Raw genomic sequence first — 27,875 nt, 5'->3', positions numbered from 1 at the left:
TGATCAAGTATAGCACATTGGCTAGGGTTAAGCCAAAATAAAGAGTCAAGCTTGCTTCATTCGCATAGTAGCAGGAAAAAAAAAATTGATTAACTGTTCTGTTGGATAGCATTTATCGCAGAGTAAATTTATCTGTAATCGTGACGATTTAAATAAAGTATTTAATTTATTTTTTTATAAATTATTTGTGTTAATTTGAGCTTGCATTTGTTCATACATCATTTTAATATTATAAATCAGTCTTGAGTTATTAAGCAAAGAATTATTCGATATTTATAATGTTGAACTAAAATTACATAGTCCGCAATTGGTATATAAAGATGAATACTTTATTTTGATAAAATTGTCTCAATTTTATTAAAGTTTATCTTTCATAATAAGGTTGACATTACTTTTCGATTAAAGGATTGAAGCATGTGAAAATCTAATTTGTGACATTGACAATATAAATGTAATTTCGCTTGACTGTCGTACATATGATTTCAATCCTGAATGAGTAATGATCTTTGATTACTAATTTGAAGTTCTTTGACAGATTAATTAATGAGATCAAATTGTTAATCAATATCTTATTACCTGGAAAACTAAAGTGAAATAATTGGGAAGATATATTTGCAACATAAAATACGTCAATTATTTAATAGATATGATCATGGCCTCAAAAGATTTTCTAATTCATCATAAGTGCTGTATACAATAATTGAACTTGCTATGTACAACAAAAATAACCTATTTTATAGCACTTGAAGATGTTCGCTTGTCAGGAAAAATTGAACTTGCAATGTACAATAATGAATCGAGCTAATTCATCATGTTCATGTTTCCACCCAGCAGTATCAAACTACAATAAGGAAGGGGAATACGTTTGTCCGTCATCTCTTCGAATCGAACCAGATTTTGACTTCTTGTTTACTTCCGAAATTAACCCCTGTATTGGGTAGTTCAAGAAATACCGCGACAAAGAGAAATCGAGAGAAATCAGCTAAGCAATTCCCCCAATTTTGGTAACAAAATGCCTCGATTTCTGTAACAAATCAGTGAAGAAATCAACACATCGTTGGATAGTTCAACCTTTTGGCAAGAAAATATGGGTTTGGCTGAGAGAAATCGTAGGCAAAGGGAAAAGAAATTCGTAGGCAAAACTAAAAAGGGGATCTACGGCAAGTTTGAACCTATTTGGTATTTTGAAATGGGTCCCGTCCGCCACTTTAAAACCGGCCCAGTTTCTATATTTTTTCCTATTTTTTTAATCTGCCGTCCACGTCAGCGTGTCAACCAACATGTTATTGCAAGGGTACAAATAGCTTTTTCCCATCAGGATAGTGTTTGGGAGGTCACGGACCATTGTGATGAGAATGTAACCATATGGTGCTAACATATCAATCAATGTAAATGATTCCACTTTTAAGCCTCTAAGACACCTCAAGCTCATTCTTTGCTTATAAATACTTAGATGTGGTGATATTTGAAGGTAATCAAGAATTTGATAGTCTTACTCTAGAAATATAAAACCTTATATTACATTTTTTTCGCTGTTCCGGTACCTCTCCCTCACCCAATATACTTCTGTTCTGTTTTAATTTGACTGTTGGAACGCGTACAATTTTAGCATTGTCATCTTTTTCTCATCCCTAGCCGTGTTTAAATTGACACTAAAACCCTAGAATCCAAACATTACACGACCTAAAATCCAAAAAGGTAATATGATCACGAAGAAATTTTCTAACACACATGTCAATAGTTGGGATTCACAACAATTGTGAATACAAAAGAAATAACAGAGGGAAGGTGTCAATGGACTTGGTGTAGACAATAGGAAAGATAAATGTTATGGTCACGAAAAATGCAAATTAGAGCTTGATATATATACTGTAAGAAAAAATTATATTACCTCCATAAAACTTGCTTTCCTTTTTCATATATCTCTAATTATACGTCACTTTCCTAGTTGAAGGTATAGTTGATTTCTTAATTCTTTTAATATACCCCTATTTAATGTGGCTTGTTATAACAATATGAATTATTCCTATTTAGACCATAATTTAATATAGGAATATATTAAAAAAATGTAAGGAAAAAAAATTATATTTTCAACTATATTAATTACATTTTTTTAGTCTCTGTGAAAATGGAAACAAATCTATCTTTGTAGGACGGAGGGGATATAATTTAGTCTAAGTTTTAATTAAAGTATTAAAACCAACAAACATATGATAATTAAATAAATATCTGTTGGGTGCAATCTTGAAATGAACAAAAAGCCCCCCGTTTGGCTCCCATTAAAATTATGATATATTTTTCTCTTCTTTTCAATTATATATTCTCCAGTAAAATAATATTACATGTAAGTTGAAATTTTTTTCTTTCTTTTTCAACCACTCATTCTCCAAAAAATACTATTCCAAAAATTATAATTCCAAATAATGGGGGCTAAATGGAGGCAAAGTATATGTACCTACTCTGAAATAATCATAAAATTTTGCATGCCTCTCCATGTTACTCAACCTCATCAAATCATGCCTATGTCCTCAGAATGACACAACAAGCGAAACAAAAACTAACTAAACATTCTTTAACTGTTGAAAAACTTAAAATTACAAATAATAGAAAAAATGATAAGACATATACTTTTATTGATTGCATAGTGTCAAATAAACAAATTGAAACTGTAGAAATTTCCATAAAATAGCTTTTGATTGTTTGATTGCACAGTGTCAACATGAAATTAACAAGTCAGTCTTCGAAGACAATATATAATTTCGAAACTTTGAAAATAGACTACACAAGAAATACTCTAATCCATAAATTTTTGTCCTTTTCTTCAGGGACAAGACTTTCTAATCGTTACACAAATTCAAATGTGGAATTTTGACATCTTCAAATTACACAACAAAAAACTCTCTCCCCTGACATCGTCATTCAAGTAACATCAAAATCTCAATTGAATCATTGAGCTTCAGTTTATTTTTAAATTCGATACTATGTCACATAATTCCAGAATTGACGGAAATTGGTTAGCAGACAATTACGTTGTAGCTAATCTTTCCATGTAATCGTTGCATTGTACCCTCACACCCTCGAATTGAAAATGATAAAATGAGGGGGTGTGACTATATAAAAATAAAAATAGTAAAATGAGGCCGGCTGTGACAATATAAGCGTAGCTTTATTTAATTGTCAGCAATTACATGGAAATCCGTTATTCTTTGGTTGAAAATTAAGTAATTATCATCACTTTGGGAGATGATAGGTGATAAAGTAATGAAATTTGAAACTAAAATCAAAGTTTAGTGACCAATCGCAACTAATTTGAAATTCAGTGATCAAATTAACATAGATGAAATTTTTTGACTATTGAGAATACACTTAAAGTTCATTTCCGCAAATCAAATTTGGGAAATGCAATTTATAGACACTAAAATGTTACATGTTTGACACTTGCTTTATTGTAAGCCCTTGTTTGAGCCCCCTTCTTTTGAAAAAAAATATATTTTTCAATAGTGTTTTGACATTATTTTAACCACACATTTTTTAATAAAATAATAACTATACATTTTCCATCAATACACTATTCAAAAATTCATTCTTTCCTCTAAAATAGGGCTCAAACAAGGGCTACAAAATAATTGGAGGAAAACTATTTATTTTTTTGAGCTGTCAAATGATAGTTTGCGTTTTTTTTTTTTTTTTTTTTTTTTTTTTTTTTTTGCCATGTCTGACAGAAATCTGCCAAATGTCTTATTGATAGAATTTTTCTATACAAGCAACAGGTTTGAATAAGTAATGCTCATTGAACTCTCTCTCTCACTCTCTTCCCCCCTCCTTTTCCGTGGACTACTGCAGCCATGATCACAAAAAAACCTTCTTGTTTCAGTCTCTCAGTGTTCTTTTTCGTATGTTTTTCTATAAACATTAATCTTTCCCAAGGAACTGACAGCATCACAGCAAACCAATCTCTGTCAGGAAGCCGGACAATCGTGTCATCTGGTGGGACTTTTGAACTGGGATTCTTCAAGCCAGGTAATTCTGCTAAGTATTATATTGGAATATGGTATAAAACCGTTAGTCCAAGGACCATAGTTTGGGTCGCAAATAGAGAGACACCCATTTCGGACATGAATTCTGTAGAACTGAAAATTTCAGAAGGAAATTTGGTGCTTACAAAGTCCCAGGTTTTGATTTGGTCCACAAGTGTAAACTCGAAAACCTCAAATTCTGCAGTGGCAACATTAGGTGATGACGGGAATTTAGTTTTGAGAGATGGGTCAAAACATAAGTCAACTGAAGGATTCTGGCAAAGTTTTGATCATCCAACAGATACGTTTTTGCCTGGTGGAAAACTTTCCTATGACAAACGTACAAAAACAAAGAAGAACCTTATTTCTTGGAAAAATTCCGAGGATCCTGCACCTGGACTATTCTCACTTGAGCTGGCCATGGACCCCAATGGGAGTCACGAGTGCTTTTTAATCAGGAATAGGACTGTGCGATACTGGACTAGTGTAGATTGGAATAGTTACCATATGATGAGGCAGAGTTATATCATTAATTATACTTATGTTGATAATGTTAATGAGACTTATTTGACATATTCTCTTTATAAACCTTCTACTATGTCGAAATTGGTGATGGAGGTTTCCGGCCTACTTACGGCGGCATCATGGTTGGAGAATACGAAAGAGTGGAATCAGCATTGGTCTCTGCCAAAACAACAGTGTGAGGTGTACGGTTATTGTGGGCCATTTAGCATCTGCAATCAGTATTCATCTCCGTTCTGTTTTTGTTTGCCTGGATTTGTGGAAAGCTCGGAAAAGGATTGGAACGTGAAGGATTATTCTGGTGGCTGTGTGAGAAAGAACAATCTGTCATGTGGGAACAGTCCGGTGGGAAAAGATAAGTTTTTGGAAAACTCCCAAGTTATGTTACCTAGTCATTCTCAATCAGTGATGGCGAGGAGTGCTGGAGAATGTGAATCTACCTGCTTGAATAATTGCTTTTGTACAGCTTATTCTTCTGATGGCCATGAATGCTTAGTTTGGAATGGAGACCTAATGAATTTGCAAAAACTCTCGGACAATGATAGCAACGAGAGAACTATATATATCCGGCTTTCTGCCTCTGCCGTCCAGTTTCTGAGCACCAAACAGAACACCAGAAAAGGTAAAGGTATTATAATAGGTGTCGTTGTGGGTTCCGTTGCTGTTGTTATGGTTCTATTGGCCATTGTTTGGATCCTGACATGGGCACGTCACAAACATACATTTGGAACTAAAAAGGCAATCGAGGGAGATGGCTTGCAGATTGCAACCAAAAGTTTCTTTGATAAGTTGGGGGGAGATATTTACAAAAGTGGTATTGATGTTCCTTTCTGCAATTGGGAAAGTATATTAGCCGCTACAGAGAACTTTTCAGGTGTACACAAACTTGGTCGAGGAGGATTTGGATCTGTTTACAAGGTTTTACTATAGTTTTCCCCACAATTTTTTTTCCCTGTATAATCAAGTTCGTGCCCTAATGTATTAATTCTAGTTCACAATTTCTGCAGGGAATGTTTCCTGGTGGACAAGAAATTGCAGTGAAAAGGTTGTCAAGCTGTTCCTTGCAAGGCATTAATGAATTTCAGAACGAAGTTGTATTGATCGCAAAGCTTCAACATCGAAACCTCGTACGCCTTTTAGGCTACTGCATGAAAGAGAATGAAAAGATCTTACTCTATGAATACATGCCCAACAAAAGTTTGGATACCTTTATATTTGGTTAGTTCATGAAAATTATAATTTTTTAATGGAATTGTCAATTTCAATCAATATTTATTTTATTTTTTCACAAAAAATTACTAGATCAAAAACTATGCATGTTACTGAATTGGAAAAGGCGGTTTGACATCATCTTGGGGATTGCAAGAGGGATTCTTTATCTTCACCATGATTCAAGGTTGAGAATCATTCATAGAGATTTGAAAACAAGCAACATCCTGTTAGACGAAGAGATGAACCCCAAAATTTCAGACTTTGGTTTGGCAAGAATTGTTGAGGGTAAAGCAACAGAAGCAAGCACCCACAAAGTTATGGGAACCTAGTGAGTATCAATTTAATTGATAAAATTACACTGAGATTACTGAAAGCATGAGATACCAATGTTTTTCCCTCTCTTATCACGATTATTATGATCTTATATAAACAAACTCCAGATATTGGTCTTGTTCAAGCAATTCAGTTCTTGTAATAAGCACAAGAGAAAACAACAATTTAAGTAGTACATCTGAATATTATTTTGGGGGTTCAGCCAATGCTACGACCCCCGAAGCTCAGATTTTTGAATTGGCTTCTCCATGGACAAATGAAGTTACGTTGTGAATACAAGACATATATCTCTCTCCTTACATTTCACTGAAACAAAGCAAATAAGGAAACCCAGATTACTCAAAACTAGAGAAAGAACATGATCTTGAAGAATGAACACTCTAGCTCTGCCTTTTGTTTCCGATCTCCCTCTATTTCTCTAGCCATGTCACATATTTATGTTAGAAGACTTTGCAATGAACTAATCTATTCCTAATAAGTTTATTGTATCTTGTATACTTAGAGCTATGGTCAATTTAGAATGCACATCTGTCTAGTTGGTTGATGAAGGTTATGAATGCCAATGGTCTCTGTTTCTTCTTTCCAGTCCAAAACGGTGCACAGACTTTGGCTCCTTTGTACCAAGTGAAATGACATCAACAGTGGCAAATTTTATTTATGCTTACGATTATATACATACTATCATATCGTCTCATGCACATACATACCTAATAACATTTAGTAATCTTGGTCTAGTGGTTATATGTCACCGGAGTATGCATTGGACGGGCTATTCTCGAAAAAGTCAGATATATTTAGCTTTGGAGTTGTAATTCTAGAGATAATAAGTGGAAAGAGAAATACTGGAGAATGCATGAATCTCTTGGGTTACGTAAGTTGCTAAATTCCCCCATCTATAAGCAAGTTTTTTTTTATTTTTTTTATTTTTTAGTCAAGTTCACTTTCTAAAATATTTTGAAGCTATTTATGCAGGTATGGAGATTGTGGAGTGAAAACAAGGCACTTGATTTATTGGACCCTATACTGCTTGAATCTTGTGAGAAATCTGAAGTTATAAAGTGCATTAATGTTGGGTTGTTGTGCGTGGAAAACGATCCCAATGATCGTCCCACCATGTCAAATGTAGTTCTCATGCTTAGTGGTGAAACAGCAGTTCTTCCGGTTCCTAATGAACCAGCTTTCATAATAAGAAAACGCGTTTTGAGGACATCGTCATCATCCCCTAATAAGCGAGATTCAATTTCCAATGAATTGACGCTGTCTGCTCCACAAGGGCGATGAGGAATTTGCTTATTTCCTTCCATTAGTGTTTATCTTCTTATGTTCAAACAGAATTTGTGCCTACTTCTTGTAGTACCAAGAAAGTCGTTAATAAATAAGACTATTCTATATTATCCTTCGTTACATAGAACTAATCTTAGTAAGACAGCAATCTGTTGTACACTCATTGTACACCTCTTTTTTGACGTTTTATTTTTTGGGTATCGTTAAGAAAGAAATCTGTTCATACGTATATTCTGTTATTAATGAATAAAAATAATCCATGGTTATCTCATTTGGAAATGTAATCATTTTGCAACAGCATTTGTTTGTGAGTTTGGCCATCCCATGATCTGGTTTTTTGACCTTTTTGTCATTTTGATGCTGTAATCAGGATTCTAAACAAGCAAATTAGCATTTTCTTTTTCTGAAATTCTTTTACTTCAATTATTCATATTGATTGGAATGTATAGTTAAGACCCTCGTTTAGATTTCTTTACATAGTAGCGATACCCTGAGTGAGTAAAGACACCGCTGGCTGCTTTTGAGAGAGTTCCTTCTATTAATAGTCCCAGAAATTACAGGTTAAGCCTATACTTCCTGAATTAGGTCGAGATTTAAATTTATAAGGAATGATTATCAAAGTTGAGTCGTGCAAATTATTTCCTTTCTGATAGAAATCGTACAACGAGGATAGGGCTAGAAGAGATATTATTGGGATGATAGGATTATGAGATTGCATTAAGATGGGTTAGATGGGACATAATGCAAAATCATTTCCTGTTTAATAAATGTTGGAATTCCCGCACCCCCACCCCCCCTTTTTTTTTGCCAAACAACTTTAGAGACAATGGTGTATAATGGTTGGACTTCATATAATTGAAGAATTTAAAAGGCATATCAACTCTGACCCTTTGACCCGCTCAAGTGTAAAAATATCATTTTGAGGTGTAACACTTTTGTAAATTGTAAGTGTTGCTCAATGGCTTGTGGAGAGATTGTGGCCCTTTGATAATGATTATGTCAATGGTTGTGATTCCTCCTATATACGGAAGAAACTCTATACAAATCTTATTTATGGATTCAAATTTTTTACAAAACATTTTACCAAGTAGGATTTTAGATCTCATTAGTTAGCAACACATAGAAGTGATCACTACCTGACTCACACTTTCCAAGGCATGAGTTAAAAAAGGAAAGATGCCATCAACTCACTTTCTTTTCTACAATGTCTTCATGACAAATCATCATTTGTATCACTACTAAAAAATATGGATTCAGGCACGAATTGTCCGTTCCTGAAACCTTGATATCTGTGGCTATTACTCTTTACCAATGGAATATTTGCAACCACAAATCCGTTGTTAATTTGAGGGTCTCTAATAGTTACCAATGGATCTTGCTGTAGGTAAAGGGTAAACATTTTAATAACGAATTTTCTGTTGGTAAAGTGTAAATCTTTTACCAACAAAATTTTCGTTGGTAAAAATCTTAATCAATACCAACCAACTTTTCGTTGGTAAATGTCTATCATTACAATTGGTAAAAATTAATGTTGTAGATAGATGCATAGGTGTGAGGCATGGTAAAAAAAAAATTATTTATTTTTTATTATTGTTACTATTATTTATTTACTAATTTTAATTTTTTTAATTTTTAGCCAACCGAATTGAAAGGCCAAAATATTGTTTAACCATTTATTGGATCACAAATTAATTTATAGAGGGCAACTCCGAAGACTTTGTTATGAATTTTCGATGTGGGATAAGTGAATTACTTTTACCAATGGATAATTCGTTTTTAATTACCAACTGAATATCCGTAGATGAAAGATCCAAATGTTAAACGATTACATGAGGCACGAAATATCTGTTGGTGAAGAGATATCATAGTTACTAATGGAAAATCTGTTGTTAATTATCGTAGTTGAAAGTAAATTACTTTTACCAACGGATAATTCGTTTTCAATTACCAACGGACGGATTGCATCCGTTGGTAATATTCAATACGTCACCTACGGAATATCCGTGGGTGAAAGATTCAAATATTAAACGGTTACATGAGGCACGGAATATCCGTTGGTAAAGAGATATCATCGTTACCACCGAAAAATTCACTACAGATTATCGTAGTTGAAAGTGAATAACTTTTACCAATGGATAATTTGTTTCTAATTACCAATGGATTGCATTCGTTGGTAATTTTTCGTAAGTGAGAAACTATTTTTTAGCAGTGCATCTCTTAACTAATCTATCGCAAAGTCTTAAAGTTACTCAACACAAAAAAGATTCGCAAAGTTACCATATCAAGCCTTGAGTTCGTACAACACTACAAAAGATCCTGAACATGGTTAGAAGGTAAGATCTTAAGTAAACAAAACCATAGATCTTTTTTGGTTACTCAATGATTCTGCTTCATCGGCCGATCCCTTCCATCTAGAACCCATGAGCTCAAAGAAACCTTAAAACACACTTTCTTCTAAAATATTAGATTTTAAAATTTAAATAAGGTAGAAAAATTACATCTTTGTAAACTTGTAGTCAAATCCCTACTAATCAACCTAGGACAAGGTATGGAGATCACAAGCCTATAAAGACTAGTACGTGACATTATTGAGACTAACAAGTGAACCGTTAGAATGAGATTACTTATCAAGTATCGAAGTGGCCTTGCCCACAACTCCTTGGTGTTACACCCCACCTATTTTCAGTCAAAGTCAAGGGAAGTAACTGGTCAAAGTCAAAGTCAATAAGGACTTTAAGTTGAACAATTGATTTTTTGGAGCTTAATCTGTAATTACAAGAACTTTAGGGGATTAGTTTCTATTTACTGGAATTAAAGGAGTAAATGGTATATTACATGAAGAGTGAGGACTTGATTTGCAATTCTACCATACTTATCCATTTAAACTTTAAACATATCCATTATTCTCTCATTGCTGGGGTCAAAACTAACTCAACCGTGCTATAGGTACAGGGATTTAAATCCCTGTACCTACAGAATATACACAGGAAGGGCAGGAAAAAAAATTTACAATATTTTATACATGGGGCCCACTCCCATGTGAGTAGGAATTCAAAAATCTGTCATTTTTCTGGTAAAAAAATTTTGTACCTGAAGAATTTTTCAAACTAACTGGAGAAGCAGAGAACAAAATAAGGGGTAAAAAATGAACGAGAAAAAGGAAGGAGAAGAAGAAGAAGAAATGGGTGTTGGCTTTTAAAGATTGAGGTTTTATTCCTTAATTCTTCTTATTTTCGAGAGGTAATTGAAGTTTATGCTACTTGAAAATTTTGGGATTTATGGAAAATTTACTTTAATTCGAAGTTTTGCAATAATTAGTTGTTATTGATATGTATTTGAGGTTATAAATAGGAATATAGCAAATAAATGTTATTTGAGTATTGAAGTTGAAGAAAGTTGAATTTTGAAATGGGTTTGTAAGATAGAAACTTATTATTTGAATTTTTTGTGATTATATGATGTTAAACACTTAAATTAAGGAATTAGGGTTGATTTCTCCATTTTTAAGTAAAAATTATAAGCATTTTTTGGATAAATCCTACACAGGTGCTGTTTTTGTAATTCTGCCCAAAATAGTGATAATTTTGTCAAAAGTTTTACTGCCAGATTTCAATAAATAAATTGGTGCCAGATTTCATTATTATGGAATTTGAGTGCTGTTTTTGTCAAAGCTCTTATTTTCAGATTTTTAAAGGTTTGAAGTTATATGACAAGTGTTGAATTTTATATATTGGAATAAATGATGTATAGGGGTTGTATATGTACAAGGTATTGATTTTAAGGAAGTGCAAGTGATTTAATGGAGCGTGGTGTTTAGTTGATAAATCAATAAAGAGAATAAAAGTTGGGAAATTGGAGATGTAAGAGTAAATATAGAAGTTGAGGAGTTAAGTGGTGGAATTGTATTAATTTAATTGTCAAGTTTTAATCTGAGTAATTATACCGTCATTTCAGGTAGTGACGTGAAAGCATGGAATGACTCGTCAATTTAGCCATATTTCTATCCATGGATCTGTGAGTGGAAAACTATGAATATTTTTAAAGTATTTATGAATTAAATATATTATTAAAGTATGTGCAATTATGTGTTCGAATTATATGGTTATTATGAAAATATCTTTTATTATAATACATGTGGAATTTCAAAGATTGTATACGGTACATTGTGAATTGGAATATGAGATGTGATTTTGAGATCGACTAGAAAAGTACTCGTGATTATATATTTCTTCTCTTTCACTGAGGGGTCGACTAGGAATGAAGGGGGTCGTGATCATGTACATATAGTTCATTAAGGGGCCTTGGTCGTGTTTTAGAGTTGATTACAAGAGGTCATGAGACCTACTTTCATTCACGGAGGTGGCCAAATGCCCGTGGCGGAAATGCTTGGCTTGAGAGGCGGATTACAAATTTTAGTCAGAGGGTACATTTTTTACGGATCACATGTGATGTGATGAGATGATGATATAGATATCAGCTGATAACTATATCGTGATTATGAGATGATATTTATAGTGCTATGAGAATGCCTCACTTTTTGTCTATAATTGTATGAGGCTATCATGTGAAGTATTCAATGATATGAACTTGACGTTTGATAAAAATGTTTAAAGGGGAAAGTATAATTATTTTTGGATTCTTCCACTCACTAAGATATCAACTCATATTTTTCTAAAATTATTTTTACAGGTAGTATTGGTCCTTGATAGTTTGAGGAGTTTGGTGATTTCAGAGTTAGAACCACATGACATTTTGAAGGACATGAGTCAATTTGATTAAACCACGAAGTAAAGTTTTGGGCCCATTGCACTATGTTTTTATAAACATTTGATTTTATTGCATATCTTGTAGTAACTCATAGTGAGGCTTGGTGATGGATCTGGCATTTAGTTGGCATCTACCATCAGCGCACGACACGTTTCGCGTCCATAGGGTGATTTGGGACGGGTCGTGTGACTTGGTCTATAAATACCTAGCTTTTGTGTCATTTGATAGGTAAAGTAAAATCTAAACTTTCAACTTCATGTTTCCTTCATGCTCAAATATTGTCCGTCATTTTATTTGTAAGTTGGGGTGCATACGAACGTTACACTCTCTTTTGGAACGAAGGTATGTGCTTCTAAGTACAATTGTCCAAGTATATAGGTAATGTACGTGTGGAGGGAAAAGAAGTAGGAATTTATTGACGCCCAAGTCCCATTAAATTCGGATGTCAACAAACTACATGTTTTTTTTTTAAAGAAAATTCAATGTGTATATTGTTAATTTTTGAGTTTTCATCTTTGTTAGGTGCAAACTCATCAAGGCTTGTCATATTCTTGTAGCTATTTGTCAGAAATCCTATAAGCAACCCGAAAAAATAATAATAATAATAAAAAGTAAAAAATAAATTTGAGGAGATAAATATTGTTTGAAATACAACATTTTCCACGTCCTCGTCTTGTTCCTTCAGTCTCCATCTCCTCTGTTATTTCCTAACACTCTAAACCACAAGAACCTTCATGGATCGTTAATTTCCACACGGCATCTCCTTGACTTGATTAGTTGCAGCAGACTCATTTGACTTGTTGAAGTAGAAAAGCATGTGATTTACTTCTTCACATAATAAACTAAAGAAAAATAGAATGTCAACAGTAAAATTTTGTAACAAAAAATATGAGAACACAATTTTCTTCTTCAAAAATCCATGGACATTTTGGTCATTTTGAAGTGAGGTAATTATAGCACAGGCTGTTTATGGAAACTTTGGTCATATAATTTAATTTTCTTCATTTTCATAAACTAAATTATTTTTCTCACGATTCTTAATAAGAGCCAAAAAAATAAAAATAAATAAATATATAAAGATCATTTAGCAAATGACTAGTAAATCCATTATAAAACTTCAAAAATCCTGAATTTAAGCCAACTTTATTCAATCAAATCTCGACTGAAGCAAAAATTAGTTTAAAATTCAAGAAAAATATTTTATTGATTAATCAGTAAGTAAAATTCCTTGAACCATATAATGTAATAAAAAGGTAAATTACACATTGTTTCTTAGATTTATAAGTTTATTTGATTTGGTTTTCCATTTGTTCTAAATTAAATTGATCTAAGCCAAACTCGAATAGATTTTCGATTTGCCATAGAGCTTAAAATGTAGTACTTGATTCCCGATTCAATTTACAGACTTTAAATTTGCAAAACTGAGCGCATAGATTCTCATTGGATGAAACTTGCTCGTCCGGTCTTTTGCAATGGATATTTTTGTCAATCCAACTATATACTACTCTAAAACAAAAACAAAGGGGAAAAAAATGCTCCCAAATGTAATTTTCCCACTTATCCTATCTCTCTCTACACATTCTGCTGCCATGGTCATGAAAAACGCTCGTTGTTGCATGTTCTGTGTGTTGTTTTTCCTTTGTTTCTCTATACACCTTAATCTCTCCGAAGGAGCTGACAGCATCACAGCAAACCAATCTTTGTCTGGTTCTTTAAAGCAGACAATTGTGTCTGCTGGAGAGACTTTTGAACTGGGATTCTTCACAACAGGTAATCCTTCCAGGTATTATGTTGGAATATGGTACAAAAATGTTAGTCAACAGACCATAGTTTGGGTAGCAAATAGGGAGATACCCATTTCAGACATTAATTCTGCAGAACTGAAAATTTTAGATGGGGATTTGGTGCTTCTGGATTCCCAGGTTTCGATTTGGTCCACTGATGTAAGTTCGACGACCTCAAATTCTTTAGTGGCAACTCTAAAGGATGATGGGAATTTAGTTTTGAGAGATGGGTCAGAACCTACGTCAACGGAAGGATTTTGGCAAAGTTTTGATAATCCAACAGATACTTTTTTGCCTGGTGGAAAACTTGCTTACGACAAACGTACAAAAACAAAGCAGATCCTCACTTCTTGGAAAAATTCTGAGGATCCTGCAGCTGGGCCTTTCTCTCTTGAGATAGATCTCAATAGGAGTCAGTATGTTATAACACGGAGTAGGACTCAACCGTACTGGACTAGTGGATCTTGGAATGGGCATATTTTCAGTTTAGTCCCCGAAATGAGGCTGAATTATATTTATAATTTTAGTTATGTAGATAATATTAATGAGACTTATTTCACTTATTCTCTTTATAATCCTAAAATCTTATCAAAATTGGTGATGGATGTTACCGGGCAAATTAAGCAGACATCATGGTCGGAGAGTACGAAGGAGTGGAATTTGTTTTGGTCTCAACCTAGGCAGCAATGTGAAGTGTATGCTTTTTGTGGGGCATTTGGTACCTGCAATCAGAATTCATTGCCCCTTCTGTTCGTGTTTGCCGGGATTTAAGCCGAAGTTGGAGAATGATTGGAATTTGACGGATTATTCAGGTGGCTGTGTAAGAGAGATTGATTTGCTGCAGTGTGGGAATGGTAGTACTTCTACGGGGAGGAAAGACAAGTTTTTGCGGAATCCTCAAGTTAGCTTACCTGTAAATTCTCAAATGGTGATCGCAGGTAGTGCTGGAGAATGTGAATCTGTTTGTTTGAATAATTGCTCTTGTACAGCTTATTCTTACTATGGCAATGCATGCTTAGTTTGGAATGGGGAAATAATGAATTTGCAAAAACTACCAGAAAATGATGGCAGTGGGAGAACTATATACCTTCGACTTGCTGCCTCTGCTCTTCCTGCCTCTGCTCCTCAGTTGTCGAGCAACAAAAAGAACAAAGGGGTTGTCATAGGTGCTGTTATGAGTTCTGTTGCTGTTGTTACGGTGCTCTTGGCCATTGTTAAGGTCGTGATCCGGAGACGTCAAAGGTATATACTTGGAACTGCAAACGCAATAGAGAGATCGTCTGTAGCATACTTGGAGTTGGAGTTGGGGGGAGATAACAAGAATGATACTGGTGTTCCTTTCTGCAGTTGGAATAGTATATTAGCTTCTACAGAAAACTTTTCAGACGTACACAAACTAGGGCAAGGGGGATTTGGACCTGTTTACAAGGTTTTACTATGATTTTCTCCAAAATTGTTTCCTACAATCAAGTTTGTCTGTTCGTGCCCTTATGTTTAAATTCTAATTCACAAACTCCTGCAGGGATTGTTACCTGGTGGGAAAGAAATTGCAGTTAAAAGGTTGTCAAGCTTTTCTGTTCAAGGTTCTGATGAATTCCAAAATGAAGTTGTATTGATTGCTAAGCTTCAACATCGTAACCTTGTTCGACTTCTGGGCTACTGCATTGAGGGGAATGAAAAGATCTTACTCTATGAATATATGCCCAACAAAAGTTTGGATGTCTTTATATTTGGTTAGTCCGTGAAAATTATATGTTTTGTTACGCAATTGTCATTTCATTCAATAATACTTTTTTCCTCAAAAAATTATAGATAAAAAATTATGCATTTTACTGAACTGGAGAAAACGGTTTGAAATCATCTTGGGGATAGCAAGAGGCATTCTTTATCTTCATCAAGATTCAAGGTTGAGGATCATTCATAGGGATTTGAAAACAAGTAACATTTTGTTAGATGCAGAGATGAACCCCAGAATTTCAGACTTCGGTTTGGCAAGAATTGTTGAGGATAAAGGAATAGAAGCAAGCACCAACAGAGTCGTGGGAACCTAGTAAGTATCAATCTAAATTAAACAATATCTTGTCATGACTACTGAATTTTTTTAATATCTTGTCACGACTTTTTTGATCTTTTACTTCCAAACTGCAGATATTGGTCTAGTTCAAGCAATTCAGTAAATAGAATAAGGACTAATTAAACAACTGTTGGGGAAATTTTTGTCAAACAACCTCTCGATCGATGATGTAATTTCGTATATTTTCTCAGTTGGCATCGATTGAATGTCTGAACGAAAAATTGACAGTTCAATGAAATGACCTGATTGTAAAATTATTTGGGTCATTGGAAGCAGCCTAATATAATTAGTGCTGCTCATTGCCTGTTTCCCACTTATTTAGATGACTTATAAATGTTAGCTCACTTAGTGATACACTTAGCCCACTTATCTTTCCTATTAGGCTTGACCCATTATTGTACCCTAATGAAAACTATTTATATGGCTGCCTTCCTTGGTTTCTTGTATGCGTGTAATTGCTCCTAGCTTCTTGAGTAAGAAATGGCTGCTTCTTTTTGTGTGATTGTGTCCACAATTTTCTTCCTCTTCCTACTTTCATGGCTGATTTCATACTACGATTATACTTTCCTTTTGTGCATCCTTTGTGTTTGATACAAAGCAACCATAAGTGTGGAATAGTTGAGGGGTTTTGGTTCTGTTTCATTGCAATGTTGGTTGATTGGATGAATTGAGCGTGGAAAACACCTTGGTGATCTAGACTTCCGCTTCACGACAACTTAAGAAGTGGATGACATAAAATTGTTCACACCAGTCAATACCTGCGACCCTAGAGTTCAGTTTCTTCAACAAACTACACTTTGAACCAATGAGGTTACATTCTAAAGATTAAAAGACAAATATATCTCCTTCTCTTTGAAATACAACAAATAAGAGGAATTTCTTTTCTCTCTCTCTCTCTCTCTTTTTTATTTTATTTTTTATTTTTTTTTATTTTTTATTTTTTTTTTAAGTAACACTCTTCTTCTGCCTTTTGTTTTCCATCTCTCCATTTCCATTCTTGAAGATTTGTTGTTTGATTGGTGCTATAGCCAATTTAGAGTTATCAAGGAGTGGCAATGGGCTGACCTGGCCTATGCTTCCCTAGATCTTGCACGCCCTATGGGATGACCTAGGCCGGTTCTCCTGTTGTAGCAGGTGGTCTCTGACATAGCCCAATTTTCAAAGTTAGCCCTACATGGCCTGCAGGCACTCTGGCTCGAATTGATTTATTTTCCTTTTGCAAGTCGATGCAATAATTCGTTTGTAGAATTGATATTACTGACTCTAAATGATTTGTTTTTGTAAGGAAGAGAAATCATTAACCACCAAGGCGATATACAGGCTCAATTTACCAAAATCTGAATCAATACCAAAGCAAACGATCCAAGAACACCACAAAGGTTTCGCCTACGGTTGCTAAGCCTTTTGCCACTTAGAGACCACCACAAAAGGGAGAAATATCACCAAGATAGATGTACTAAAGAAAATGGCAGAATGTGGAGGTGATGAAGCCGAGAGAGAGCACGCAGGGAGGAGAAAAGAGAGACACCAAGTCTTGTTCTTCAAAGTGGCGTGCAAGACCAAAGAATATATATTGGGCCAAGTCACAAAATAAGGTAAGTAAGGTTTTAGGTAATAGGTCAAGATCCAATAACATATAAGTGGACAATAGTGTGGCCCTCAAAACTAACGAGCCATCCAAGTAGGTGAAAACATGGCCATGAGCAACACAATTTAATTGGTTGCTTCAAATGGTCCAATCTCTTATTGGGTCAGGTTGTTACAATTTGGTATTGATTTATTACTCAGTCATATCACAATCATCGACTGATAATTAATAAACTGTTTACATCATCGCCCGGGAGGTCATTTGAAAACAATATGTCCAACAACCTTCACCTTGGTGTCAAAAGACCTGCAAAAAAGAATGTTTCCTATTAGTGACACCTCTAACGAAAAACCAATAAAATTGAAAATCATTTACCTGTACCAATGTTTAGAAGTTCATTGCAACTTCTAAACTTTGTTAGTGGCAGCACCTTCATGCCTTTATCAGAAGGGTTGTAATATGTGTGGACCTTTTCAAGTCTTACCACCTCTTGAGATATTATATCTCTACTGAAGTGGAGTCTAACATCAATGTGTTTAGTGCGCTCGTGAAAAATAGGGTTCTTGCGTAAATGTATAGACAACTAACTATCAGAATACACTACCACATAATCATTCAAGACATATAGTTCATGGAGTAGACTTCTAAGCCATAGAGCTTCTTTAATAGCTTCAGTGGTGGCAATATGTTTTGATTCTGTAGTGGATAGTGCAACAATGTGTTGTAACTGTGATTTCCAACTAACACATGAATTAGATAAGGTAAACGCGTAAGACGAAGTCGATTTCATACCATCCCTATATCCTGCATCATCAGTATCTACAAAACCCTTCAATTTTACACCTTTTTTATTAGCACTAAATTTTAAACCTACGTCACTCATACCCTTCAAGTACTTTAATAGCCACTTTAACGCTTCCCAATGTTCAGGGCCCGGATTAGCCATGTACCTACTAAGAGTACTAACGGCAAAACCTAAATCCGGTCTAGTGCAAACCATCAAATACATTATAGAACCAATCACATTAGAGTAAGGCACTCTACTCATATATTCTACTTCACGCTCATTGCAAGGAAATTGTTCTTTCGATAAAACAAAATGATTAGCAAAAGGCAACGTGATAGGTTTGCAATCACTCATATTAAATTTCTTCAATACTTTAGATATATATGGAGACTGATGCAAGAACAAAATGGAATTTGACCTACCACTTTCTATTTCCATGTCTAGGATTCTCTTAGTCTTACCTAGGTCTTTCATGTCAAATTCACCACTTAGTTTTGCTTTTATATTACTTATCCACTTAGAGGAAGAACCAATCAAGAGCATGTCGTCCACATAGAGCAAAAAAAAAAAGATAATTATCATCACTCTCATTGTGTTGAAAATACAAGCAGTGATCAAATTTACTTCTTTGGAACCTTGTAGTGAGTACAAAGGAATCAAACCTTTTGTACAACTGTCTAGGAGATTGTTTTAAACCATACAAGGACCTTTTCAGAAAACATACATAATCAGGTTTTGACTTATCATTAAAACCTTTTCGTTGATTCATAAAGATTTGTTCGTCAAGCTCACCATGTAGAAAATGAGTTTTTACATTAAGTTATTCAAATTCTCAGTCAAAATGCGCAACCAAGGCAAGCATGACCCTAATAGTGGTGTACTTAACAACTGGTGAAAAAATCTCATTATAATCAACGTCTTCCTTCTGTGTGTAACCCTTAGCCACTAACCTAGCTTTAAATCTTAAGGGTTCCGAACTACTAGTACATTCCTTAACCTTAAAGACCACTTGCAATCGATGATCGATTTGTTCTTACGCCTAGGTACTCGCTCCGAAGTTTGATTTTTTTCCAAAGAATTCATCTCTTCATTCATCGCCTTAAACCACTCCTTAGATTGATCACTATCTATCGCCTCCTCAAAGATTTTGGGCTCTCTATCGACTAGTTCTTCGTAACTAGCATGGGCGAAAGCTAACTCAGAGTCAAAACCGAACCTTCTAGGTTCTCTCGTTTGTCTCCTCTCCCTATCCCTAGCTAGATTATAATGAGCTAAGGGATTTTCTTCCTCAGAGTGTTCTTCTATCACTACTTCGTTACCATTCTCCACTTCAGGTTCCTGAACCTGGATCTCCACCTCATTAGGAGTAATAGGGGCAGGTGTACTAAGTTTTCCTAACTCCACCTTAAACCAATTTCTCTACTCACCTGGTTCAATTTCACTCACAGGTTTGGTTTCCCCTTTAATGTACGGCATCTCATTTTCGTTAAAAGTGACATCCCTACTCACGATGATCTTAACCCCCTTTTGACTTCTATCCCATAATTTGTATCCCTTAACACCTTCGGGATACCCTAGAAAAATGTACTTTCTAGCTCTAGGTTCCAGTTTTCCCTCGCTCTAATGAGAAAAGGCGGCACAGCCAAAAGGTCTAAACATAGAATAATCACTCAGTTTACCCGACCATCTCTCATGCGGAGTTTCACCATTCAATGCAATAGATGGAGTCAAATTAATCAAATAACAAGCAATCATAACAGCCTCACCCCAAAAGGATTTGGGGATACCAGAACTTAACATCATGCGATGCACTTTATCAAGTATGGTTCTATTCATCCTTTCAACTACCCCGTTTTGCTAGGGAGTGTAAAGAACAATTTTATGTCTAGTTATGCCATTTTCTTTACACATACTATCAAATTTCATGTTGCAAAACTCTAAACCGTTATCTGTCCTTAAAAAAATTGATTTTCTTGTCAGTTTGATTTTTCACCTTCTCTTCCAGTTATTGAAATTGTGAAAAGTCTCAGATTTATCTTTCAATAGATAGACCTACACTTTCCTAGTATAGTCGTCGATAATAGACAGGAAATACCTATTCTCACCTGATGTGGGATTACTAGCAGGACTCCACAGAACAGAATGCACATATTCAAGCTTGTCTTTAGCTTTATGAACACTCGTGGAGAATGAAGTTTTATGATGCTTACCAAACACACAGTGATCATAAAATGACAAATCTGACACACAGTCATTAACAAATGCACCTTTTTCATTTAGTAGCTTAAGTCCCTTAATGCCTACGTGTGCAAGTCTATTATGCCATGCGTGTGTGTGATCAATCTTGACAGAAAAGATAGAGGGGTTCAAACCTCTAATCACTTTCCTAGTAGTGATCTTAATGGAAACTAAAGCACCCTTAATTATTTTTAGCATACCATTTTCAATTTTACCAGCGAAATCATCTTTTTCAAGTCTCCCTCCTGAAATCAAATTTCTAGACAATTCAGGAATATATTTAACATGTTTTAATGTGTACACAAAACCCGTGTCAAACTTTACGTTTATGTCACCAATTCCAGCAATAGTATAGGTAAAATTATCACACAGCACAACATGCCCAACATTAGATTCATGCAGGTTATAAAACCAATTCTTTTCAGACGTCACGTGAAACGATGCACCAAAATTAAGTATCCACTCATGCATACGGAAATTAGCAGTTAGATTCAATTCAGCAGTGTATGCAACTGCACTTGTAAGCATATAGACCTCACCGTTATCTATCTTAGATGTAGAGGATAACAAATTTACCTCACTCTCTCCTTAATCTTTAACTTACCTTTTTCTTTATGGCAATCTTTTATAAAATGCCCTGTGTTTTCACTGTCATAACATTTTCTAGCCTTCGTCCTAGATTTTGATCTAGGCCTACCCTTGCCCTTCTTTTTCCATCAATTACCACTTGACTCGCCACCACTTTGATATCCATCATGGCTATTTTGCCTAAATTGAGTTCTACCCCGCATCATATGTAACTCACTATTCATCTTATCGTATTTTTCAGCCCTAATTTTCATCTCTTTACTCCTAAGGGAATATATGACAATTTCAGGTGTCAACGTATCTCTGCCATACTTAATTGTATTCTTCCTTACACGAATCAGGGATCGCATTGAGCAAAATTATAGCCTTATAAGTTTTGGACACAACCTCATCACAATTAATTATATCTTGCACCAGCTTGTTAAACACGTCTAAATTGTCATCGAGATCCTTTGAAGGATCTATTTTAAAATTGAAAAAAATGTTCGAGCAAGTAAAGTTTATTTGGTATAGATTTAAGCAAATACGAGTTTTCCAATTTTTTTCAAAATTCTTTGGTGGTTTTAAGTTTATCCACCTTTCTTAAAACGGCGTTAGACAAGTGTAAAATGATTGAGGTATAAGTAAGCTTATCGGCTTCTTCTCTTTGTTCTTTTGAAAAATCAGTTGAAAAATTGCCTTCAATGACCTTTGAAACTTTTTGTTGGACTAAGATACTCTTCATTTTTGTTGTCAAAAAGAAAAGTCACCCTTTTCGTTAAAAATTCTCAAATCAAAGTTGTGGGTTGTCATCTTTACACAATAGTCAAAGAGTGCACAAAACACAATCAAACCATACAAAGTAGTCCTAGGGTCACAGACAATATACGCCGTTCTAAATTTCCAGGGTTTCGTAAGACTCGCGATCTCATATCAAGTGAATGTTCGAAACGGGTAAAGTCACGCTAATTCTAACGGAATTAATAAGCAGTGGAAATAACAATGCAACAGAAAACTACATCTAACAGATAATCAGTTTCACGGCAATTATATCACTAAGAATTAAATACTGATTTAACTAAAAGACAGATACTCAATCAAATAATTAAGAGCACGTCACCCTAATTTCTAGTACAAGCAATGGTTGCTAAGCAATTGCAACCTCCAAACCTAATGATCACCCCACACGATGACCTACTAGTGGAAAAATATGAAGGTTTCAGCCAATTTATCAGAGCGGACCTATCTGAGTCCGTAACGTGGAGAGATGCGAATTTGCTGCTTTAGGGCCACCACTATTCACCCTAAAGATTTAGCAAATATAACAATTCCGATCAGCAACAAATGCAGATTGAGGTTAGGGGCAAAATCGTCCAATTTTTCTTGCGCAACCTGAAACATTAAACCAAACACATCAAAACATTCAGGAGAATGAAATAAACGAAATGGCAAAAAAAAAAATCACGCTGCAGGGCCTCCCACGCGCCGCTGCCATCACCAGCACGCGCCACCTCACAGGGAGCACCTGCTGGTTATGGGTCCGAACTCCGTTTGTCCAAATGAGATCTGGTTTGGGAGTAATTGAAGGATTTAGGTTTGGTCAGTTTGAAAAATGGCGCCTCTCTCTCGATTTTGGATTGTTTTAATAGATATTAAAGCCCTACGCTCTGATACCAGATGTAAGGGAGAGAAATCATCAACCACCAAGGCGAGATACAGGCTCAGTTTATCAAAATCCGAATCAATACCAAAGCAAACGACCCAAGAACACCACAAAGGTTTCACCTACAGTTGCTAAGCCTTTTGCCACTTAGAGACCACCACAAATGAGAGAAATATCATCAAGATATATGCATCAAAGAAAATGGCAGAAGATGGAGGTGATGAAGCTGAGAGAGAACACGCAGGGAGGAGAAAAGAGAGACACCAAGTCTTGTTCTTCAAAGTGGCGTGCAAGACCAAAGAATATATATTGGGCCAAGTCACAAAATAAGGTAGGTTAGGTTTTAGGTAATGGGTCAAGGTCCAATAACATATAAGTGGACAATAGTGTGGCCTCAAAACTAACTAGCCATCCAAGTAGGTGAAAACAGGGCCCATGAGCAACACAATTTAATTGGTTGCTTCAAATGGTCCAATATCTTCTTGGGTCGGGTCGTTACAATTTGGTATTGATTTATTGTTCAATCATATCACAATCGTCGACTGATAATTAATAAATGGTTTACATCATCGCTCGGGAGGTTATTTGACAACAATATGTTCAACAGTTTTGTGGCTCATTTTGTAACTAATTGAGAATGTTGTTCACTTATTCCTCAAGTGTACATACGTTGACGAGTAATAAAGTGAATGTTTGAGTCCGAATATCGTCCTAGGGAAACAAATTATTTACTACCTATTTTTATCCTAAATCCGGCTTCAATTTAAACTAATGTGATAATCAATTAATAGTTTAGAATTTATGTTCTAACTAAAGTTTTACAATTTTTATCTAAATTTATCAATGCTTGAAAACTTTTAAAGATTTATCTGATTAAGTAGTTAGGATTTTCGATTTTACTTAGGTTATTTAACATTCATCTAATCCAACATCACTTAACCCTTTTTATATGTACTAGCAGTAAGCACGTGCGTTGCACATCTTATTTATCGACGAATGATATAAGTACTATTTTTGAATTACTAATACCATTTTTTAAAATAGTAGAGGTAATTGATATTGTTAAAGGGAAAATTACAATTGAGTGTATATATATTGTTAAAGGGAAAATTTTGTATAAACTAAAATGTAATGATGTGATTACAATAATATTTCTTTGCACACAATATTTTTTTTTTTTTAGTGAGAGAATGTCTCAATTAATATATTAATGCAACCTTTCAATTTTATAACCTCAATTAAATAATAACCTAATTGATGGATTATAATGTAAATTATGAAGATTGATAATGGTTTTGTCGATGAAAAATAAAACTCAATGGATGAACTATAATGTAAATCATGAAGATTAATAAGGTTTTGTTGATGAAAAATAAATAATTGTAAAAACAGAATACTCAATTAAGCAATAAGTCACTAAATTTTTGTTGATTTATTTTTATTTTTTAAATAATTGAATGTCAGTTCATACACACACACACACCACCACCACCACTTATATTAATTCTAAATCAAATGATAAATATTAATTAAATTGGTACTAAGGGCTTTGTTGATAAAAATTAAAAATTGTAAAGAAAAAAATCAATTGAATGTTAGTCATTGAATTTTCTTGTGAAATTTCTTTGTTATTCATTGAATGTCCTTATTAATATATTAATACAACCTTTAAAATATTTTTTTTATCTCAATTAAATAATAACTTAATGGACGAATTATAATGTAAAGCATGAAGATTAAAAATTGCTCCGTTGATGAAAAATAAAAACTCATTGTATGAATTATAATGTAAATCATGAATATTAATAAAGGTTTTGTTGATGAAAAATAAAAATTGATTCGTTGGTGAAAAAAATTGTAAGAACAAAATGGTCAATTGAATAGTAAGTCACTGATTTATTTATTTATTTTTTTTTTTGTTTTTGTTTTTTGTGGATATAATTGAATGTTAGTTTCACTCATATTAATTCCAATCTAAAATGATAAGTATCAATTAAATATTTCACTCCTTATATTATATTAATTCTAAACCAAATGATAAATACTAATTAAATTGATATTCCAATTATGAGGGTATAGTGGGCATATAGTTAAATATGAAGGTGTAAATTTGGTATTTAAAAGTTTTTCCACTCTCCCCACTTTTAATATATTGTAGATAAATTAACAATCGAATCAACCAAGATCTCTTGAGTAAAACTAACTCTATTTACACGCTCAAATGCACCATATTCCTATGTAAACTAATACACATATATACAAATTAATTTGCAAGAATTCGATCAAGATTGAATAGGTTACAAAACTATCGCCCGATCTCTTATTAGAACTTATATCACTTATTCGACTAGTTAGACAAATATATATCCTCCACATCTTAATATTGTCTCTAAATCAAGCAACTGAATATCATTAAACGCACAACAATCAATCACCACATAATCAAAGTTGCATGAAATCTTTTGAATTAAATAAACATTAAATCTAAGCTACATTGTTCATCATGACAACAAATCACTATATTCCTATGTAAAATCACTCACATATATATAAATTAATCCGTAGCAATTCAATCAAGATTGCATAAACTATAAAAGTATAACCTGAATTAGAACCTATATCACTTATTGCATGAGCTAGACAAATATATCTCGTCCATATCTCCATGTTGTCTCTAAATCAAGCAATTGACAATCAAGCAATTGAATCTCATTAATCACACAATAATCAATTACTACATAATCAAAGCTGTATGAAATTTTTTGAGTTAAATAAACATTAAGCCTAAACTACATTGTTCATCCTAACAACAAATTATTTATTCGCCCATAATCGTGGAACAAAATAATAACTGATTAAAAAATCACCCGACTCAATACAACGAACTAAGAAACGATTACAGCTATTGTTGATTTTTACCACACATTCAAAAATGAATCTTCATAATTGTAGATATCCCGACCCTGATGAATATACTCCTTCAAATCCCAATTCAGAGTCACAAATTTCAAGAATCTATATATGATATTATGAACATTGCTTCAAGAATGTGTCTCTAATGTCTCCTATGCTTTTGAAATGATTGAATCATACTCATAGACCTCAAATTAGGACAAATAACAAGCCCCAGTTGATAAAGAATTAATAGTTGAATAGGATTAGAAAATCTAGATTTTTGGCTCGCGACTAACTGTTCAATGGCACAGTTGTAACTATTGAAATGGAATGGTATTGTTAACCACTGCTGAATAAATTTCAAACCTTGCGATCACGAGGGTTAATAACTTTTTAGTTGTTGCAATTTAGTCCTTAATTCTGATTTCTTGTTTGGCACATGTCATCTAATATTGCAAGGTAAGCTCTTTAGCATCCATACTTAACACATTGGTCCCTAAATTCTAGATGGTGAACTTCTGTCTAATTTGTTAAAGACAGTTATGAAGGTCACTTGTCTCCGTTTCTTCCTTCCAGTCCAAAGTAGTGATATAGACTTTAGCTCCTTTGCACCAAGGGAATTATATCAATAAAGACAATTTCTATTTAGTTATTCTTATAGGTATATACATCTTATAATGCAGGGGCGGACTCAGGAACATGACGCAGTGGGGATGAGATAGAATTAAGTAAAAATTATGGGTTCAAAATTTAAAATTATGAACTAAAAAATTTTGTGGACTACTTTGTAAATGTTAAGAATTAAGGGTCCAGTGTATGCAATTGCACCCACTGGGCCCTTAATGGGTCCGTCCCTATTATAATGTCATATATATATAAATGCTAATATTTGCTATATCTTGATACAGTGGTTATATGTCTCCAGAGTATGCGTCACATGGGCTATTCTCGATAAAGTCAGATGTATTTAGTTTTGGAATTTTGTTGCTCGAGGTAATCAGCGGAAAAAGAAATACGGGATTCTATCGATCCGCAGAAGCGCTAAATCTTTTGGGTTATGTAAGTGGCTAAATTCCTCCATTTATGTGAAACTTTTTAACCAATTCACTGACTAAAATATTTTGAAGCTATTCGTGCAGGCATGGAGATTGTGGAGTGAAAACAGGGCACTAGATTTACTGGACCCAATGATAATTGAATTTTGCGAAAAATCTGAAGTTTTCAAGTGCATAAATGTTGGGCTGTTATGTGTGGAAGAAGATCCCATTGATCGCCCTACCATGTCAAATGTAGTTTTGATGCTTAGTGGTGAAACGACAGTTCTTTCAGTTCCTAAACAACCAGCTTTTGCAATGAGAAAACATATTTCTAGCACATCGTTCTCATCCTCTAATAAACCAGATCCAATCTCCAATAATTTGACAATGTCCGAGCCACAAGGGCGATGAGGAATTTGCTTATTTCATTAAATTAGTGTTTGTTTGAATGTTAATAGGCCTATTCTTTAATATACTGTGGAAAGTAGGTTGTATAGAACTAAGGCAAGGAAGATAACAATCTTTACATGCTCACCTTTAGACCTCCTTATTTTTATTTTTATTTTGGTGGGGGGTGGGTATTGTTAAGATAGAAAACTGTCATACAGATTTTCTATTATTTATGATAAAAATACACCGTGCAAATATAGAAATATAATACATGCTAAAGACATAAGTACTGAGTAACTTATGATGCAAAATCTAACACAAATAGCTAAGATTTATGACTTGATCTTGTCTGTTTGGACAATTTTTATTTCAGGAAGAGTAGCCAAGGGATTGTATGTGCAAAAGGTTTGAACAGATGCGGAATGTCATCATTAGAATGAAACTAGCCAACGGATTGAATTGCTGGGGTACGAGATAGTATGCTGCTAGAATTTATCTACGAGAAAAGGTGAAAGAGGAAAATTTGAGTGCAGTAAGTGAAGGAAATAAAATAATCGAAAGGGTGCCAAAGCACAATTGAGAGCGAAGGAAAATGGCTGCCGAAATGTGACAAAATATAGAGAGAAGAGAGAAAAGGAGAGAAGATATGTGCTTGTTGTTTTAGCTTTGTATAGAGAGAGGTTAAGAGAGTGATTAATGGTTGAAATCTCGGCCGATG

General features: G+C 34.2%; 1 pseudogene; it reads left to right on the top strand.

Moving 5' to 3' along the window:
* Nucleotides 1–3,707: 3,707 nt before the first annotated feature.
* On the top strand, nucleotides 3,708–27,317 carry LOC111377834 (annotated as a pseudogene).
* Nucleotides 27,318–27,875: the final 558 nt, after the last annotated feature.

Source organism: Olea europaea, unplaced genomic scaffold, assembly GCF_002742605.1.
Source record: "Olea europaea var. sylvestris unplaced genomic scaffold, O_europaea_v1 scaffold1730, whole genome shotgun sequence".
In the NCBI taxonomy this organism is placed as follows: domain Eukaryota; kingdom Viridiplantae; phylum Streptophyta; class Magnoliopsida; order Lamiales; family Oleaceae; genus Olea; species Olea europaea.
Note: the sequence above shows the minus strand (reverse complement) of the source record. Positions and strands in the feature narration are given on the sequence as shown.